This window comes from Triturus cristatus, chromosome 1_2 (genome assembly GCF_964204655.1).
Source record: "Triturus cristatus chromosome 1_2, aTriCri1.1, whole genome shotgun sequence".
Taxonomy (NCBI): Eukaryota; Metazoa; Chordata; class Amphibia; order Caudata; family Salamandridae; genus Triturus; species Triturus cristatus.
The window spans coordinates 243734135-243752621 of NC_140580.1; positions in this window are offsets into that span (position 1 = coordinate 243734135).

Below are 18487 nucleotides of genomic sequence, written 5' to 3' on the forward strand. Positions count from 1 at the left end.
CTGGCCTACTGGTTAAGGTCTTAACTCTTACTCTGGCCTAACAGCTAAGGTCTTATTTCTTACTCTGGCCTAAAAGCTAAGGTCTTAGAATCGCACTCTGGCCTAATGTTTATGGTATTAGCTATTACACTGGCCTACTGGTTAAGGTCTTAACTCTTACTCTGGCCTAATAGCTAAGGTCTTAGACTCGTACTCTGGCCTAATAGCTAAGGTCTTAGACTCGTACTCTGGCCTACAGGTTAAGGTCTTAACTCTTACTCTGGCCTACTGGTTAAGGTCTTAACTCTTACTCTGGCCTAATAGCTAAAGTCTTAGACTCGTACTCTGGCCTAATAGCTAAGGTCTTAGATTCGTACTCTGGCCTACTGGTTAAGGTCTTAACTCTTACTCTGGCCTAATATCTAAGGTCTTAACTCTTACTCTGGCCTAATAGCTAAGGTCTTAGACTCGTACTCTGGCCTAATAGCTAAGGTCTTAGATTCGTACTCTGGCCTACTGGTTAAGGTCTTAACTCTTACTCTGGCCTAATAGCTAAGGTCTTAGACTCGTGCTCTGGCCTAATAGCTAAGGTCTTAACACTTACTCTGGCCTAATAGCTAAGGTCTTAGACTCGTACTCTGACCTAATGGTTAAGGTCTTAACTCTTACTCTGGCCTACCGGTTAAGGTCTTAACTCTTACTCTGGCCTAATAGCTAAGGTCTTAGACTCATACTCTGGGCTAATGGTTAAGGTCTTAACTCTTACTCTGGCCTACTGGTTAAGGTCTTAACTCTTACTCTGGCCTAATAGCTAAGGTCTTAACTCTTACTCTGGCCTAATAGCAAAGGTCTTAGACTCGTAATCTGGCCTAATGGTTAAGGTCTTAACTCTTACTCTGGCCTAATAGCTAAGGTCTTAACTCTTACTCTGGCCTAATAGCTAAGGTCTTAGACTCGTACTATGGCCTACAGGTTAAGGTCTTAACTCTTACTCTGGCCTAATGTTTAAGGTCTTAACTCTTACTCTGGCCTAATAGCTAAGGTCTTAGACTCGTACTCTGGCCTACTGGTTAAGGTCTTAACTCTTACTCTGGCCTAATAGCTAAGGTCTTAACTCTTACTCTGGCCTAATAGCTAAGGTCTTAGACTCGTACTCTGGCCTAATGGTTAAGGTCTTAACTCTTTCTCTGGCCTACTGGTTAAAGTCTTAACTCTTACTCTGGCCTACTGGTTAATGTCTTAACTCTTACTCTGGCCTAATAGCTAAGGTCTTAACTCTTACTCTGGCCTAATAGCTAAGGTCTTAGACTCGTACTCTGGCCTAATGGTTAAGGTCCTAACTCTTACCCCGGCCTAATAGCTAAGGTCTTAGACTCGTACTCTGGCCTAATAGCTAAGTTCTTAGACTCGTACTCTGGCCTAATAGCTAAGGTCTTAGACTTGTACTCTGGCCTAATGGTTAAGGTCTTAACTCTTACTCTGGCCTAATAGCTAAGGTCTTAACTCTTACTCTGGCCTAATAGCTAAGGTCTTAGACTCGTACTCTGGCTTAATGGTTAAGGTCTTAACTCTTACTCTGGCCTAATAGCTAAGGTCTTAGACTCATACTATGGCCTAATGGTTAAGGTCTTAACTCTTACTCTGGCCTACTGGTTAAGGTCTTAATTCTTACTCTGGCCTAATAGCTAAGGTCTTAGACTCGTACTCTGGCCTAATGGTTAAGGTCTTAACTCTTACTCTGGCCTAATAGCTAAGGTCTTAGACTCGCACCCTGGCCTAATAGCTAAGGTCTTAGACTCGTACTCTGGCCTAATGGTTAAGGTCTTAACTCTTACTCTGACCTACTGGTTAAGGTCTTAACTCTTACTCTGGCCTAATAGCTAAGGTCTTAGACTCGTACTCTGGCCTGATAGCTAAGGTCTTAGACTTGTACTCTGGCCTACAGGTTGAGGTCTTAACTCTTACTCTGGCCTACTGGTTAAGGTCTTAACTCTTACTCTGGCCTAATAGCTAAGGTCTTAACTCTTACTCTGGCCTAACAGCTAAGGTCTTAGACTCGTACTCTGGCCTAATGGTTAAGGTCTTAACTCTTACTCTGGCCTAATAGCTAAGGTCTTAGACTTGTACTCTGGCCTAATAGCTAAGGTCTTAGACTCGTACTCTGGCCTAATAGCTAAGGTCTTAGACTTGTACTCTGGCCTAATGGTTAAGGTCTTAACTCTTACTCTGGCCTAATAGCTAAGGTCTTAACTCTTACTCTGGCCTAATAGCTAAGGTATTAGACTCGTACTCTGGCCTAATGGTTAAGGTCTTAACTCTTACTCTGGCCTAATAGCTAAGGTCTTAGACTCGTACTATGGCCTAATGGTTAAGGTCTTAACTCTTACTCTGGCCTACTGGTTAAGGTCTTAACTCTTACTCTGGCCTAACAGCTAAGGTCTTAACTCTTACTCTGGCCTAATAGCTAAGGTCTTAGACTCATACTCTGGCCTAATGTTTATGGTCTTAATTCTTACACTGGCCTACTGGTTAAGGTCTTAACCCTTACTCTGGCCTAATAGCTAAGGTCTTAGACTCGTACTCTGGCCTACAGGTTAAGTTCTTAACTCTTACTCTGGCCTACTGGTTATGGTCCTAACTCTTACTCTGGCCTAATAGCTAAGATCTTAGACTCATACTCTGGCCTACTGGTTAAGGTCTTAACTCTTACTCTGGCCTAATAGCTAAGGTCTTAACTCTTACTATGGCCTAATAGCTAAGGTCTTAGACTCGTACTCTGGCCTAATAGTTAAGGTCTTAATTCTTACTCTGGCCTACTGGTTAAGGTCTTAACTCTTACTCTTGCCTAATAGCTAAGGTCTAAGACTCATACTCTGGCCTAATAGCTAAGGTCTTAGACTCATACTCTGGCCTACTGGTTAAGGTCTTAACTCTTACTCTGGCCTAATAGCTAAGGTCTTAACTCTTACTGTGGCCTACTGGTTAAGGTCTTAACTCTTACTCTGGCCTAATAGCTAAGGTCTTAGACTCATACTCTGGCCTAATAGCTAAGGTCTTAACTCTTACTCTGGCCTAATAGCTAAGGTCTTAGACTCATACTCTGGCCTAATGGTTAAGGTCTTACCTCTTACTCTGGCCTACTGGTTAAGGTCGTAACTCTTACTCTGGCCTAATAGCTAAGGTCTTAGACTCGTACTCTGGCTTAATAGCTAAGGTCTTAGACTCGTACTCTGGCCTAATGGTTAAGGTCTTAACTCTTACTCTGGTCTACTGGTTAAGGTCTTAACTCTTACTCTGTCCTAATACCTAAGGTCTTAACTCTAACTCTGGCCTAATAGCTAAGGTCTTAGACTCGTACTCTGGCCTAAAAGCTAAGGTCTTAGACTCGTACTCTGGCCTAATGGTTAAGGTCTTAACTTTTACTCTGGTCTACTGGTTAAGGTCCTAACTCTTACTCTGGCCTAATAGCTGAGGTCTTAGACTCGTACCATGGCCTAATAGCTAAGGTCTTAGACTCGTACTCTGGCCTACAGGTTGAGGTCTTAACTCTTACTCTGGCCTACTGGTTAAGGTCTTAACTCTTACTCTGGCCTAATAGCTAAGGTCTTAGACTCGTACTCTGGCCTAATGGTTAAGGTCTTAACTCTTACTCTGGTCTACTGGTTAAGGTCTTAACTCTTACTCTGGCCTAATAGCTAAGGTCTTAGACTCGTACTCTGGCCTAATAGCTAAGGTCTTAACTCTTACTCTGGCCTAATAGCTAAGGTCTTAGACTCATACTCTGGCCTAATGGTTAAGGTCTTAACTCTTACTCTGGCCTACTGGTTAAGGTCGTAACTCTTACTCTGGCCTAATAGCTAAGGTCTTAGACTTTGTACTCTGGCCTAATAGCTAAGGTCTTAGACTCGTACTCTGGCCTAATGGTTAAGGTCTTAACTCTTACTCTGGTCTACTGGTTAAGGTCTTAACTCTTACTCTGGCCTAATAGCTAAGGTCTTAGACTCGTACTCTGGCCTAATAGCTAAGGTCTTAGACTCATACTCTGGCCTACTGGTTAAGGTCTTAACTCTAACTCTGGCCTAATAGCTAAGATCTTAGACTCATACTCTGGCCTAATAGCTAAGGTCTTAGACTCGTACTCTGGCTTAATGGTTAAGGTCTTAACTCTTACTCTGGTCTACTGGTTAAGGTCATCACTCTTACTCTGGCCTAATAGCTAAGTTCTTAGACTCGTACTCTGGCCTACAGGTTGAGGTCTTAACTCTTACTCTGGCCTACTGGTTAAGGTCTTAACTCTTACTCTGGCCTAATAGCTAAGGTCTTAGACTCGTACTCTGGCCTACTGGTTAAGGTCTTAACTCTTACTCTGGCCTAACAGCTAAGGTCTTATTTCTTACTCTGGCCTAATAGCTAAGGTTTTAGACTCGCACTCTGGCCTAATGTTTATGGTCTTAACTCTTACACTGGCCTACTGGTTAAGGTCTTAACCCTTACTCTGGCCTAATAGCTAAGGTCTTAGACTCATACTCTGGCCTACAGGTTAAGGTCTTAACTCTTACTCTGGCCTACTGGTTAAGGTCTTAACTCTTACTATGGCCTAATAGCTAAGGTCTTAGACTTATACTCTGGCCTACTGGTTAAGGTCTTAACTCTTACTCTGGCCTAATAGCTAAGGTCTTAACTCTTACTCTGGCCTAATAGCTAAGGTCTTAGACTCGTACTCTGGCCAAATAGTTAAGGTCTTAACTCTTACTCTGGCCTACTGGTTAAGGTCTTAACTCTTACTCTGGCCTAATAGCTAAGGTCTTAGACTCGTACTCTGGCCTAATAGCTAAGGTCTTAGATTCGTACTCTGGCCTACTGGTTAAGGTCTTAACTCTTACTCTGGCCTAATAGCTAAGGTCTTAACTCTTACTCTGGCCTACTGGTTAAGGTCTTAACTCTTACTCTGGCCTAATAGCTAAGGTCTTAGACTCGTGCTCTGGCCTAATAGCTAAGGTCTTAACACTTACTCTGGCCTAATAGCTAAGGTCTTAGACTCATACTCTGGCCTAATGGTTAAGGTCTTAACTCTTACTCTGGCCTACTGGTTAAGGTCTTAACTCTTACTCTGGCCTAATAGCTAAGGTCTTAGACTCGTACTCTGGCCTAATGGTTAAGGTCTTAACTCTTACTCTGGCCTACTGGTTAAGGTCTTAACTCTTAATCTGGCCTAATAGCTAAGGTCTTAACTCTTACTCTGGCCTAATAGCAAAGGTCTTAGACTCGTAATCTGGCCTAATGGTTAAGGTCTTAACTCTTACTCTGGCCTAATAGCTAAGGTCTTAACTCTTACTCTGGCCTAATAGCTAAGGTCTTAGACTCGTACTATGGCCTACAGGTTAAGGTCTTAACTCTTACTCTGGCCTAATAGCTAAGGTCTTATCTCTTACTCTGGCCTAATAGCTAAGGTCTTAGACTCGTACTCTGGCCTAATGGTTAAGGTCTTAACTCTTTCTCTGGCCTACTGGTTAAGGTCTTAACTCTTACTCTGGCCTAATGGTTAAGGTCTTAACTCTTACTCTGGCCTAATAGCTAAGTTCTTAGACTCGTACTCTGGCCTAATAGCTAAGGTCTTAGACTTGTACTCTGGCCTAATGGTTAAGGTCTTAACTCTTACTCTGGCCTAATAGCTAAGGTCTTAACTCTTACTCTGGCCTAATAGCTAAGGTCTTAGACTCGTACTCTGGCCTAATGGTTAAGGTCTTAACTCTTACTCTGGCCTAATAGCTAAGGTCTTAGACTCTTACTATGGTCTAATGGTTAAGGTCTTAACTCTTACTCTGGCCTACTGGTTAAGGTCTTAATTCTTACTCTGGCCTAATAGCTAAGGTCTTAGACTCGTACTCTGGCCTAATGGTTAAGGTCTTAACTCTTACTCTGGCCTAATAGCTAAGGTCTTAGACTCGCACTCTGGCCTAATAGCTAAGGTCTTAGACTCGTACTCTGGCCTAATGGTTAAGGTCTTAACTCTTACTCTGACCTACTGGTTAAGGTCTTAACTCTTACTCTGGCCTAATAGCTAAGGTCTTAGACTCGTACTCTGGCCTAATAGCTAAGGTCTTAGACTCGTACTCTGGCCTACAGGTTGAGGTCTTAACTCTTACTCTGGCCTACTGGTTAAGGTCTTAACTCTTACTCTGGCCTAATAGCTAAGGTCCTAGACTTGTACTCTGGCCTACTGGTTAAGGTCTTAACTCTTACTCTGGCCTAACAGCTAAGGTCTTAACTCTTACTCTGGCCTAATAGCTAAGGTCTTAGACTCGTACTCTGGCCTAATGTTTATGGTCTTAATTCTTACACTGGCCTACTGGTTAAGGTCTTAACCCTTACTCTGGCCTAATAGCTAAGGTCTTAGACTCGTACTCTGGCCTAATAGTTAAGGTCTTAACTCTTACTCTGGCCTACTGGTTAAGGTCTTAACTCTTACTCTGGCCTAATAGCTAAGGTCTAAGACTCGTACTCTGGCCTAATAGCTAAGGTCTTAGACTCGTACTCTGGCCTACAGGTTAAGGTCTTAACACTTACTCTGGCCTACTGGTTACGGTCTTAACTCTTACTCTGGCCTAATAGCTAAGGTCTTAGACTCATACTCTGGCCTACTGGTTAAGGTCTTAACTCTTACTCTGGCCTAATAGCTAAGGTCTTAACTCTTACTCTGGCCTAATAGCTAAGGTCTTCGACTCGTACTCTGGCCTAATAGTTAAGGTCTTAACTCTTACTCTGGCCTACTGGTTAAGGTCTTAACTCTTACTCTGGCCTAATAGCTAAGGTCTTAACTCTTACTCTGGCCTACTGGTTAAGGTCTTAACTCTAACTCTGGCCTAATAGCTAAGGTCTTAGACTCATACTCTGGCCTAATAGCTAAGGTCTTAACTCTTAATCTGGCCTAATAGCTAAGGTCTTAGACTCGAACTCTGGCCTAATGGTTAAGGTCTTAACTCTTACTCTGGCCTACTGGTTAAGGTTGTAACTCTTACTCTGGCCTAATAGCTAAGGTCTTAGACTCGTACTCTGGCCTAATAGCTAAGGTCTTAGACTCGTACTCTGGCCTAATGGTTAAGGTCTTAACTCTTACTCTGGTCTACTGGTTAAGGTCTTAACTCTTACTCTGGCCTAATAGCTAAGGTCTTAGACTCGTACTCTGGCCTAATAGCTAAGGTCTTAGACTCATACTCTGGCCTACTGGTTAAGGTCTTAACTCTAACTCTGGCCTAATAGGTAAGGTCTTAGACTCGTACTCTGGCCTAATAGCTAAGGTCTTAGACTCGTACTCTGGCCTAATGGTTAAGGTCTTAACTCTTACTCTGGTCTACTGGTTAAGGTCCTAACTCTTACTCTGGCCTAATAGCTGAGGTCTTAGACTCGTACCCTGGCCTAATAGCTAAGTTCTTAGACTCGTACTCTGGCCTACTGGTTAAGGTCTTAACTCTTACTCTGGCCTAATAGCTAAGGTCTTAGACTCGTACTCTGGCCTAATGGTTAAGGTCTTAACTCTTACTCTGGCCTACTGGTTAAGGTCTTAACTCTTAATCTGGCCTAATAGCTAAGGTCTTAACTCTTACTCTGGCCTAATAGCAAAGGTCTTAGACTCGTAATCTGGCCTAATGGTTAAGGTCTTAACTCTTACTCTGGCCTAATAGCTAAGGTCTTAACTCTTACTCTGGCCTAATAGCTAAGGTCTTAGACTCGTACTATGGCCTACAGGTTAAGGTCTTAACTCTTACTCTGGCCTAATAGCTAAGGTCTTAACTCTTACTCTGGCCTAATAGCTAAGGTCTTAGACTCGTACTCTGGCCTAATGGTTAAGGTCTTAACTCTTTCTCTGGCCTACTGGTTAAGGTCTTAACTCTTACTCTGGCCTAATGGTTAAGGTCTTAACTCTTACTCTGGCCTAATAGCTAAGGTCTTAGACTCGTACTCTGGCCTAATAGCTAAGTTCTTAGACTCGTACTCTGGCCTAATAGCTAAGGTCTTAGACTTGTACTCTGGCCTAATAGCTAAGGTCTTAACTCTTACTCTGGCCTAATAGCTAAGGTCTTAGACTCGTACTCTGGCTTAATGGTTAAGGTCTTAACTCTTACTCTGGCCTAATAGCTAAGGTCTTAGACTCTTACTATGGTCTAATGGTTAAGGTCTTAACTCTTACTCTGGCCTACTGGTTAAGGTCTTAACTCTTACTCTGGCCTAATAGCTAAGGTCTTAGACTCGTACTCTGGCCTAATGGTTAAGGTCTTAACTCTTACTCTGGCCTACTGGTTAAGGTCTTAACTCTTAATCTGGCCTAATAGCTAAGGTCTGAACTCTTACTCTGGCCTAATAGCAAAGGTCTTAGACTCGTAATCTGGCCTAATGGTTAAGGTCTTAACTCTTACTCTGGCCTAATAGCTAAGGTCTTAACTCTTACTCTGGCCTAATAGCTAAGGTCTTAGACTCGTACTATGGCCTACAGGTTAAGGTCTTAACTCTTACTCTGGCCTAATAGCTAAGGTCTTAACTCTTACTCTGGCCTAATAGCTAAGGTCTTAGACTCGTACTCTGGCCTAATGGTTAAGGTCTTAACTCTTTCTCTGGCCTACTGGTTAAGGTCTTAACTCTTACTCTGGCCTAATAGCTAAGGTCTTAGACTCGTACTCTGGCCTAATAGCTAAGTTCTTAGACTCGTACTCTGGCCTAATAGCTAAGGTCTTCGACTTGTACTCTGGCCTAATGGTTAAGGTCTTAACTCTTACTCTGGCCTAATAGCTAAGGTCTTAACTCTTACTCTGGCCTAATAGCTAAGGTCTTAGACTCGTACTCTGGCCTACAGGTTAAGGTCTTAACTCTTACTCTGGCCTACTGGTTACGGTCTTAACTCTTACTCTGGCCTAATAGCTAAGGTCTTAGACTCATACTCTGGCCTACTGGTTAAGGTCTTAACTCTTACTCTGGCCTAATAGCTAAGGTCGTAACTCTTACTCTGGCCTAATAGCTAAGGTCTTCGACTCGTACTCTGGCCTAATAGTTAAGGTCTTAACTCTTACTCTGGCCTACTGGTTAAGGTCTTAACTCTTACTCTGGCCGAATAGCTAAGGTCTAAGACTCGTACTCTGGCCTAATAGCTAAGGTCTTAGACTCGTACTCTGGCCTACTGGTTAAGGTCTTAACTCTTACTCTGGCCTAATAGCTAAGGTCTTAACTCTTACTCTGGCCTACTGGTTAAGGTCTTAACTCTAACTCTGGCCTAATAACTAAGGTCTTAGACTCATACTCTGGCCTAATAGCTAAGGTCTTAACTCTTAATCTGGCCTAATAGCTAAGGTCTTAGACTCGAACTCTGGCCTAATGGTTAAGGTCTTAACTCTTACTCTGGCCTACTGGTTAAGGTTGTAACTCTTACTCTGGCCTAATAGCTAAGGTCTTAGACTCGTACTCTGGCCTAATAGCTAAGGTCTTAGACTCGTACTCTGGCCTAATGGTTAAGGTCTTAACTCTTACTCTGGTCTACTGGTTAAGGTCTTAACTCTTACTCTGGCCTAATAGCTAAGGTCTTAGACTCGTACTCTGGCCTAATAGCTAAGGTCTTAGACTCATACTCTGGCCTACTGGTTAAGGTCTTAACTCTAACTCTGGCCTAATAGGTAAGGTCTTAGACTCGTACTCTTGCCTAATAGCTAAGGTCTTAGACTCGTACTCTGGCCTAATGGTTAAGGTCTTAACTCTTACTCTGGTCTACTGGTTAAGGTCCTAACTCTTACTCTGGCCTAATAGCTGAGGTCTTAGACTCGTACCCTGGCCTAATAGCTAAGTTCTTAGACTCGTACTCTGGCCTACTGGTTAAGGTCTTAACTCTTACTCTGGCCTAATAGCTAAGGTCTTAGACTCGTACTCTGGCCTAATGGTTAAGGTCTTAACTCTTACTCTGGCCTACTGGTTAAGGTCTTAACTCTTAATCTGGCCTAATAGCTAAGGTCTTAACTCTTACTCTGGCCTAATAGCAAAGGTCTTAGACTCGTAATCTGGCCTAATGGTTAAGGTCTTAACTCTTACTCTGGCCTAATAGCTAAGGTCTTAACTCTTACTCTGGCCTAATAGCTAAGGTCTTAGACTCGTACTATGGCCTACAGGTTAAGGTCTTAACTCTTACTCTGGCCTAATAGCTAAGGTCTTAACTCTTACTCTGGCCTAATAGCTAAGGTCTTAGACTCGTACTCTGGCCTAATGGTTAAGGTCTTAACTCTTTCTCTGGCCTACTGGTTAAGGTCTTAACTCTTACTCTGGCCTAATGGTTAAGGTCTTAACTCTTACTCTGGCCTAATAGCTAAGGTCTTAGACTCGTACTCTGGCCTAATAGCTAAGTTCTTAGACTCGTACTCTGGCCTAATAGCTAAGGTCTTAGACTTGTACTCTGGCCTAATGGTTAAGGTCTTAACTCTTACTCTGGCCTAATAGCTAAGGTCTTAACTCTTACTCTGGCCTAATAGCTAAGGTCTTAGACTCGTACTCTGGCCTAATGGTTAAGGTCTTAACTCTTACTCTGGCCTAATAGCTAAGGTCTTAGACTCTTACTATGGTCTAATGGTTAAGGTCTTAACTCTTACTCTGGCCTACTGGTTAAGGTCTTAATTCTTACTCTGGCCTAATAGCTAAGGTCTTAGACTCATACTCTGGCCTAATGGTTAAGGTCTTAACTCTTACTCTGGCCTAATAGCTAAGGTCTTAGACTCGCACTCTGGCCTAATAGCTAAGGTCTTAGACTCGTACTCTGGCCTAATGGTTAAGGTCTTAACTCTTACTCTGACCTACTGGTTAAGGTCTTAACTCTTACTCTGGCCTAATAGCTAAGGTCTTAACTCTTACTCTGGCCTAACAGCTAAGGTCTTAACTCTTACTCTGGCCTAATAGCTAAGGTCTTAGACTCGTACTCTGGCCTAATGTTTATGGTCTTAATTCTTACACTGGCCTACTGGTTAAGGTCTTAACCCTTACTCTGGCCTAATAGCTAAGGTCTTAGACTCGTACTCTGGCCTAATAGTTAAGGTCTTAACTCTTTCTCTGGCCTACTGGTTAAGGTCTTAACTCTTACTCTGGCCTAATAGCTAAGGTCTAAGACTCGTACTCTGGCCTAATAGCTAAGGTCTTAGACTCGTACTCTGGCCTACAGGTTAAGGTCTTAACTTTTACTCTGGCCTACTGGTTACGGTCTTAACTCTTACTCTGGCCTAATAGCTAAGGTCTTAGACTCATACTCTGGCCTACTGGTTAAGGTCTTAACTCTTACTCTGGCCTAATAGCTAAGGTCTTAACTCTTACTCTGGCCTAATAGCTAAGGTCTTCGACTCGTACTCTGGCCTAATAGTTAAGGTCTTAACTCTTACTCTGGCCTACTGGTTAAGGTCTTAACTCTTACTCTGGCCGAATAGCTAAGGTCTAAGACTCGTACTCTGGCCTAATAGCTACTCGTACTCTGGCCTACTGGTTAAGGTCTTAACTCTTACTCTGGCCTAATAGCTAAGGTCTTAACTCTTACTCTGGCCTACTGGTTAAGGTCTTAACTCTAACTCTGGCCTAATAGCTAAGGTCTTAGACTCATACTCTGGCCTAATAGCTAAGGTCTTAACTCTTAATCTGGCCTAATAGCTAAGGTCTTAGACTCGAACTCTGGCCTAATGGTTAAGGTCTTAACTCTTACTCTGGCCTACTGGTTAAGGTTGTAACTCTTACTCTGGCCTAATAGCTAAGGTCTTAGACTCGTACTCTGGCCTAATAGCTAAGGTCTTAGACTCGTACTCTGGCCTAATGGTTAAGGTCTTAACTCTTACTCTGGTCTACTGGTTAAGGTCTTAACTCTTACTCTGGCCTAATAGCTAAGGTCTTAGACTCGTACTCTGGCCTAATAGCTAAGGTCTTAGACTCATACTCTGGCCTACTGGTTAAGGTCTTAACTCTAACTCTGGCCTAATAGGTAAGGTCTTAGACTCGTACTCTGGCCTAATAGCTAAGGTCTTAGACTCGTACTCTGGCCTAATGGTTAAGGTCTTAACTCTGACTCTGGTCTACTGGTTAAGGTCCTAACTCTTACTCTGGCCTAATAGCTGAGGTCTTAGACTCGTACCCTGGCCTAATATCTAAGTTCTTAGACTCGTACTCTGGCCTACAGGTTGAGGTCTTAACTCTTACTCTGGCCTACTGGTTAAGGTCTTAACTCTTACTCTGGCCTAATAGCTAAGGTCTTAGACTCGTACTCTGGCCTACTGGTTAAGGTCTTAACTCTTAATCTGGCCTAACAGCTAAGGTCTTATTTCTTACTCTGGCCTAATAGCTAAGGTTTTAGACTCACACTCTGGCCTAATGTTTATGGTCTTAACTCTTACACTGGCCTACTGGTTAAGGTCTTAACCCTTACTCTGGCCTAATAGCTAAGGTCTTAGACTCATACTCTGGCCTACAGGTTAAGGTCTTAACTCTTACTCTGGCCTACTGGTTATGGTCCTAACTCTTACTCTGGCCTAATAGCTAAGATCTTAGACTCATACTCTGGCCTACTGGTTAAGGTCTTAACTCTTACTCTGGCCTAATAGCTAAGGTCTTAACTCTTACTATGGCCTAATAGCTAAGGTCTTAGACTCGTACTCTGGCCTAATAGTTAAGGTCTTAATTCTTACTCTGGCCTACTGGTTAAGGTCTTAACTCTTACTCTTGCCTAATAGCTAAGGTCTAAGACTCATACTCTGGCCTAATAGCTAAGGTCTTAGACTCATACTCTGGCCTACTGGTTAAGGTCTTAACTCTTACTCTGGCCTAATAGCTAAGGTCTTAACTCTTACTGTGGCCTACTGGTTAAGGTCTTAACTCTTACTCTGGCCTAATAGCTAAGGTCTTAGACTCATACTCTGGCCTAATAGCTAAGGTCTTAACTCTTACTCTGGCCTAATAGCTAAGGTCTTAGACTCATACTCTGGCCTAATGGTTAAGGTCTTACCTCTTACTCTGGCCTACTGGTTAAGGTTGTAACTCTTACTCTGGCCTAATAGCTAAGGTCTTAGACTCGTACTCTGGCTTAATAGCTAAGGTCTTAGACTCGTACTCTGGCCTAATGGTTAAGGTCTTAACTCTTACTCTGGTCTACTGGTTAAGGTCTTAACTCTTACTCTGTCCTAATACCTAAGGTCTTAGACTCGTACTCTGGCCTAATAGCTAAGGTCTTAGACTCATACTCTGGCCTACTGGTTAAGGTCTTAACTCTAACTCTGGCCTAATAGCTAAGGTCTTAGACTCGTACTCTGGCCTAATAGCTAAGGTCTTAGACTCGTACTCTGGCCTAATGGTTAAGGTCTTAACTCTTACTCTGGTCTACTGGTTAAGGTCCTAACTCTTACTCTGGCCTAATAGCTGAGGTCTTAGACTCGTACCATGGCCTAATAGCTAAGGTCTTAGACTCGTACTCTGGCCTACAGGTTGAGGTCTTAACTCTTACTCTGGCCTACTGGTTAAGGTCTTAACTCTTACTCTGGCCTAATAGCTAAGGTCTTAGACTCGTACTCTGGCCTAATGGTTAAGGTCTTAACTCTTACTCTGGTCTACTGGTTAAGGTCTTAACTCTTACTCTGGCCTAATAGCTAAGGTCTTAGACTCGTACTCTGGCCTAATAGCTAAGGTCTTAACTCTTACTCTGGCCTAATAGCTAAGGTCTTAGACTCATACTCTGGCCTAATGGTTAAGGTCTTAACTCTTACTCTGGCCTACTGGTTAAGGTCGTAACTCTTACTCTGGCCTAATAGCTAAGGTCTTAGACTCGTACTCTGGCCTAATAGCTAAGGTCTTAGACTCGTACTCTGGCCTAATGGTTAAGGTCTTAACTCTTACTCTGGTCTACTGGTTAAGGTCTTAACTCTTACTCTGGCCTAATAGCTAAGGTCTTAGACTCGTACTCTGGCCTAATAGCTAAGGTCTTAGACTCATACTCTGGCCTACTGGTTAAGGTCTTAACTCTAACTCTGGCCTAATAGCTAAGATCTTAGACTCGTACTCTGGCCTAATAGCTAAGGTCTTAGACTCGTACTCTGGCTTAATGGTTAAGGTCTTAACTCTTACCCTGGTCTACTGGTTAAGGTCATCACTCTTACTCTGGCCTAATAGCTAAGTTCTTAGACTCGTACTCTGGCCTACAGGTTGAGGTCTTAACTCTTACTCTGGCCTACTGGTTAAGGTCTTAACTCTTACTCTGGCCTAATAGCTAAGGTCTTAGACTCGTACTCTGGCCTACTGGTTAAGGTCTTAACTCTTACTCTGGCCTAACAGCTAAGGTCTTATTTCTTACTCTGGCCTAATAGCTAAGGTTTTAGACTCGCACTCTGGCCTAATGTTTATGGTCTTAACTCTTACACTGGCCTACTGGTTAAGGTCTTAACCCTTTCTCTGGCCTAATAGCTAAGGTCTTAGACTCGTACTCTGGCCTACAGGTTAAGGTCTTAACTCTTACTCTGGCCTACTGGTTAAGGTCTTAACTCTTACTCTGGCCTAATAGCTAAGGTCTTAGACTTATACTCTGGCCTACTGGTTAAGGTCTTAACTCTTACTCTGGCCTAATAGCTAAGGTCTTAACTCTTACTCTGGCCTAATAGCTAAGGTCTTAGACTCGTACTCTGGCCAAATAGTTAAGGTCTTAACTCTTACTCTGGCCTACTGGTTAAGGTCTTAACTCTTACTCTGGCCTAATAGCTAAGGTCTTAGACTCGTACTCTGGCCTAATAGCTAAGGTCTTAGATTCGTACTCTGGCCTACTGGTTAAGGTCTTAACTCTTACTCTGGCCTAATAGCTAAGGTCTTAACTCTTACTCTGGCCTACTGGTTAAGGTCTTAACTCTTACTCTGGCCTAATAGCTAAGGTCTTAGACTCGTGCTCTGGCCTAATAGCTAAGGTCTTAACACTTACTCTGGCCTAATAGCTAAGGTCTTAGACTCATACTCTGGCCTAATGGTTAAGGTCTTAACTCTTACTCTGGCCTACTGGTTAAGGTCTTAACTCTTACTCTGGCCTAATAGCTAAGGTCTTAGACTCGTACTCTGGCCTAATGGTTAAGGTCTTAACTCTTACTCTGGCCTACTGGTTAAGGTCTTAACTCTTAATCTGGCCTAATAGCTAAGGTCTTAACTCTTACTCTGGCCTAATAGCAAAGGTCTTAGACTCGTAATCTGGCCTAATGGTTAAGGTCTTAACTCTTACTCTGGCCTAATAGCTAAGGTCTTAACTCTTACTCTGGCCTAATAGCTAAGGTCTTAGACTCGTACTATGGCCTACAGGTTAAGGTCTTAACTCTTACTCTGGCCTAATAGCTAAGGTCTTATCTCTTACTCTGGCCTAATAGCTAAGGTCTTATCTCTTACTCTGGCCTAATAGCTAAGGTCTTAGACTCGTACTCTGGCCTAATGGTTAAGGTCTTAACTCTTACTCTGGCCTAATGGTTAAGGTCTTAACTCTTACTCTGGCCTAATAGCTAAGGTCTTAGACTCGTACTCTGGCCTAATAGCTAAGTTCTTAGACTCGTACTCTGGCCTAATAGCTTAGGTCTTAGACTTGTACTCTGGCCTAATGGTTAAGGTCTTAACTCTTACTCTGGCCTAATAGCTAAGGTCTTAACTCTTACTCTGGCCTAATAGCTAAGGTCTTAGACTCGTACTCTGGCCTAATGGTTAAGGTCTTAACTCTTACTCTGGCCTAATAGCTAAAGTCTTAGACTCTTACTATGGTCTAATGGTTAAGGTCTTAACTCTTACTCTGGCCTACTGGTTAAGGTCTTAATTCTTACTCTGGCCTAATAGCTAAGGTCTTAGACTCGTACTCTGGCCTAATGGTTAAGGTCTTAACTCTTACTCTGGCCTAATAGCTAAGGTCTTAGACTCGCACTCTGGCCTAATAGCTAAGGTCTTAGACTCGTACTCTGGCCTAATGGTTAAGGTCTTAACTCTTACTCTGACCTACTGGTTAAGGTTTTAACTCTTACTCTGGCCTAATAGCTAAGGTCTTAGACTCGTACTCTGGCCTAATAGCTAAGGTCTTAGACTCGTACTCTGGCCTACAGGTTGAGGTCTTAACTCTTACTCTGGCCTACTGGTTAAGATCTTAACTCTTACTCTGGCCTAATAGCTAAGGTCCTAGACTTGTACTCTGGCCTACTGGTTAAGGTCTTAACTCTTACTCTGGCCTAACAGCTAAGGTCTTAACTCTTACTCTGGCCTAATAGCTAAGGTCTTAGACTCGTACTCTGGCCTAATGTTTATGGTCTTAATTCTTACACTGGCCTACTGGTTAAGGTCTTAACCCTTACTCTGGCCTAATAGCTAAGGTCTTAGACTCGTACTCTGGCCTAATAGTTAAGGTCTTAACTCTTACTCTGGCCTACTGGTTAAGGTCTTAACTCTTACTCTGGCCTAATAGCTAAGGTCTTAGACTCGTACTCTGGCCTACAGGTTAAGGTCTTAACTCTTACTCTGGCCTACTGGTTACGGTCTTAACTCTTACTCTGGCCTAATAGCTAAGGTCTTAGACTCATACTCTGGCCTACTGGTTAAGGTCTTAACTCTTACTCTGGCCTAATAGCTAAGGTCTTAACTCTTACTCTGGCCTAATAGCTAAGGTCTTCGACTCGTACTCTGGCCTAATAGTTAAGGTCTTAACTCTTACTCTGGCCTACTGGTTAAGGTCTTAACTCTTACTCTGGCCGAATAGCTAAGGTCTAAGACTCGTACTCTGGCCTAATAGCTAAGGTCTTAGACTCGTACTGTGGCCTACTGGTTAAGGTCTTAACTCTTACTCTGGCCTAATAGCTAAGGTCTTAACTCTTACTCTGGCCTACTGGTTAAGGTCTTAACTCTAAATCTGGCCTAATAGCTAAGGTCTTGGACTCATACTCTGGCCTAATAGCTAAGGTCTTAACTCTTAATCTGGCCTAATAGCTAAGGTCTTAGACTCGAACTCTGGCCTAATGGTTAAGGTCTTAACTCTTACTCTGGCCTACTGGTTAAGGTTGTAACTCTTACTCTGGCCTAATAGCTAAGGTCTTAGACTCGTACTCTGGCCTAATAGCTAAGGTCTTAGACTCGTACTCTGGCCTAATGGTTAAGGTCTTAACTCTTACTCTGGTCTACTGGTTAAGGTCTTAACTCTTACTCTGGCCTAATAGCTAAGGTCTTAGACTCGTACTCTGGCCTAATAGCTAAGGTCTTAGACTCATACTCTGGCCTACTGGTTAAGGTCTTAACTCTAACTCTGGCCTAATAGGTAAGGTCTTAGACTCGTACTCTGGCCTAATAGCTAAGGTCTTAGACTCGTACTCTGGCCTAATGGTTAAGGTCTTAACTCTTACTCTGGTCTACTGGTTAAGGTCCTAACTCTTACTCTGGCCTAATAGCTGAGGTCTTAGACTCGTACCCTGGCCTAATAGCTAAGTTCTTAGACTCGTACTCTGGCCTACTGGTTAAGGTCTTAACTCTTACTCTGGCCTAATAGCTAAGGTCTTAGACTCGTACTCTGGCCTAATGGTTAAGGTCTTAACTCTTACTCTGGCCTACTGGTTAAGGTCTTAACTCTTAATCTGGCCTAATAGCTAAGGTCTTAACTCTTACTCTGGCCTAATAGCAAAGGTCTTAGACTCGTAATCTGGCCTAATGGTTAAGGTCTTAACTCTTACTCTGGCCTAATAGCTAAGGTCTTAACTCTTACTCTGGCCTAATAGCTAAGGTCTTAGACTCGTACTATGGCCTACAGGTTAAAGTCTTAACTCTTACTCTGGCCTAATAGCTAAGGTCTTAACTCTTACTCTGGCCTAATAGCTAAGGTCTTAGACTCGTACTCTGGCCTAATGGGTAAGGTCTTAACTCTTTCTCTGGCCTACTGGTTAAGGTCTTAACTCTTACTCTGGCCTAATGGTTAAGGTCTTAACTCTTACTCTGGCCTAATAGCTAAGGTCTTAGACTCGTACTCTGGCCTAATAGCTAAGTTCTTAGACTCGTACTCTGGCCTAATAGCTAAGGTCTTAGACTTGTACTCTGGCCTAATAGCTAAGGTCTTAACTCTTACTCTGGCCTAATAGCTAAGGTCTTAGACTCGTACTCTGGCTTAATGGTTAAGGTCTTAACTCTTACTCTGGCCTAATAGCTAAGGTCTTAGACTCTTACTATGGTCTAATGGTTAAGGTCTTAACTCTTACTCTGGCCTACTGGTTAAGGTCTTAACTCTTACTCTGGCCTAATAGCTAAGGTCTTAGACTCGTACTCTGGCCTAATGGTTAAGGTCTTAACTCTTACTCTGGCCTACTGGTTAAGGTCTTAACTCTTAATCTGGCCTAATAGCTAAGGTCTGAACTCTTACTCTGGCCTAATAGCAAAGGTCTTAGACTCGTAATCTGGCCTAATGGTTAAGGTCTTAACTCTTACTCTGGCCTAATAGCTAAGGTCTTAACTCTTACTCTGGCCTAATAGCTAAGGTCTT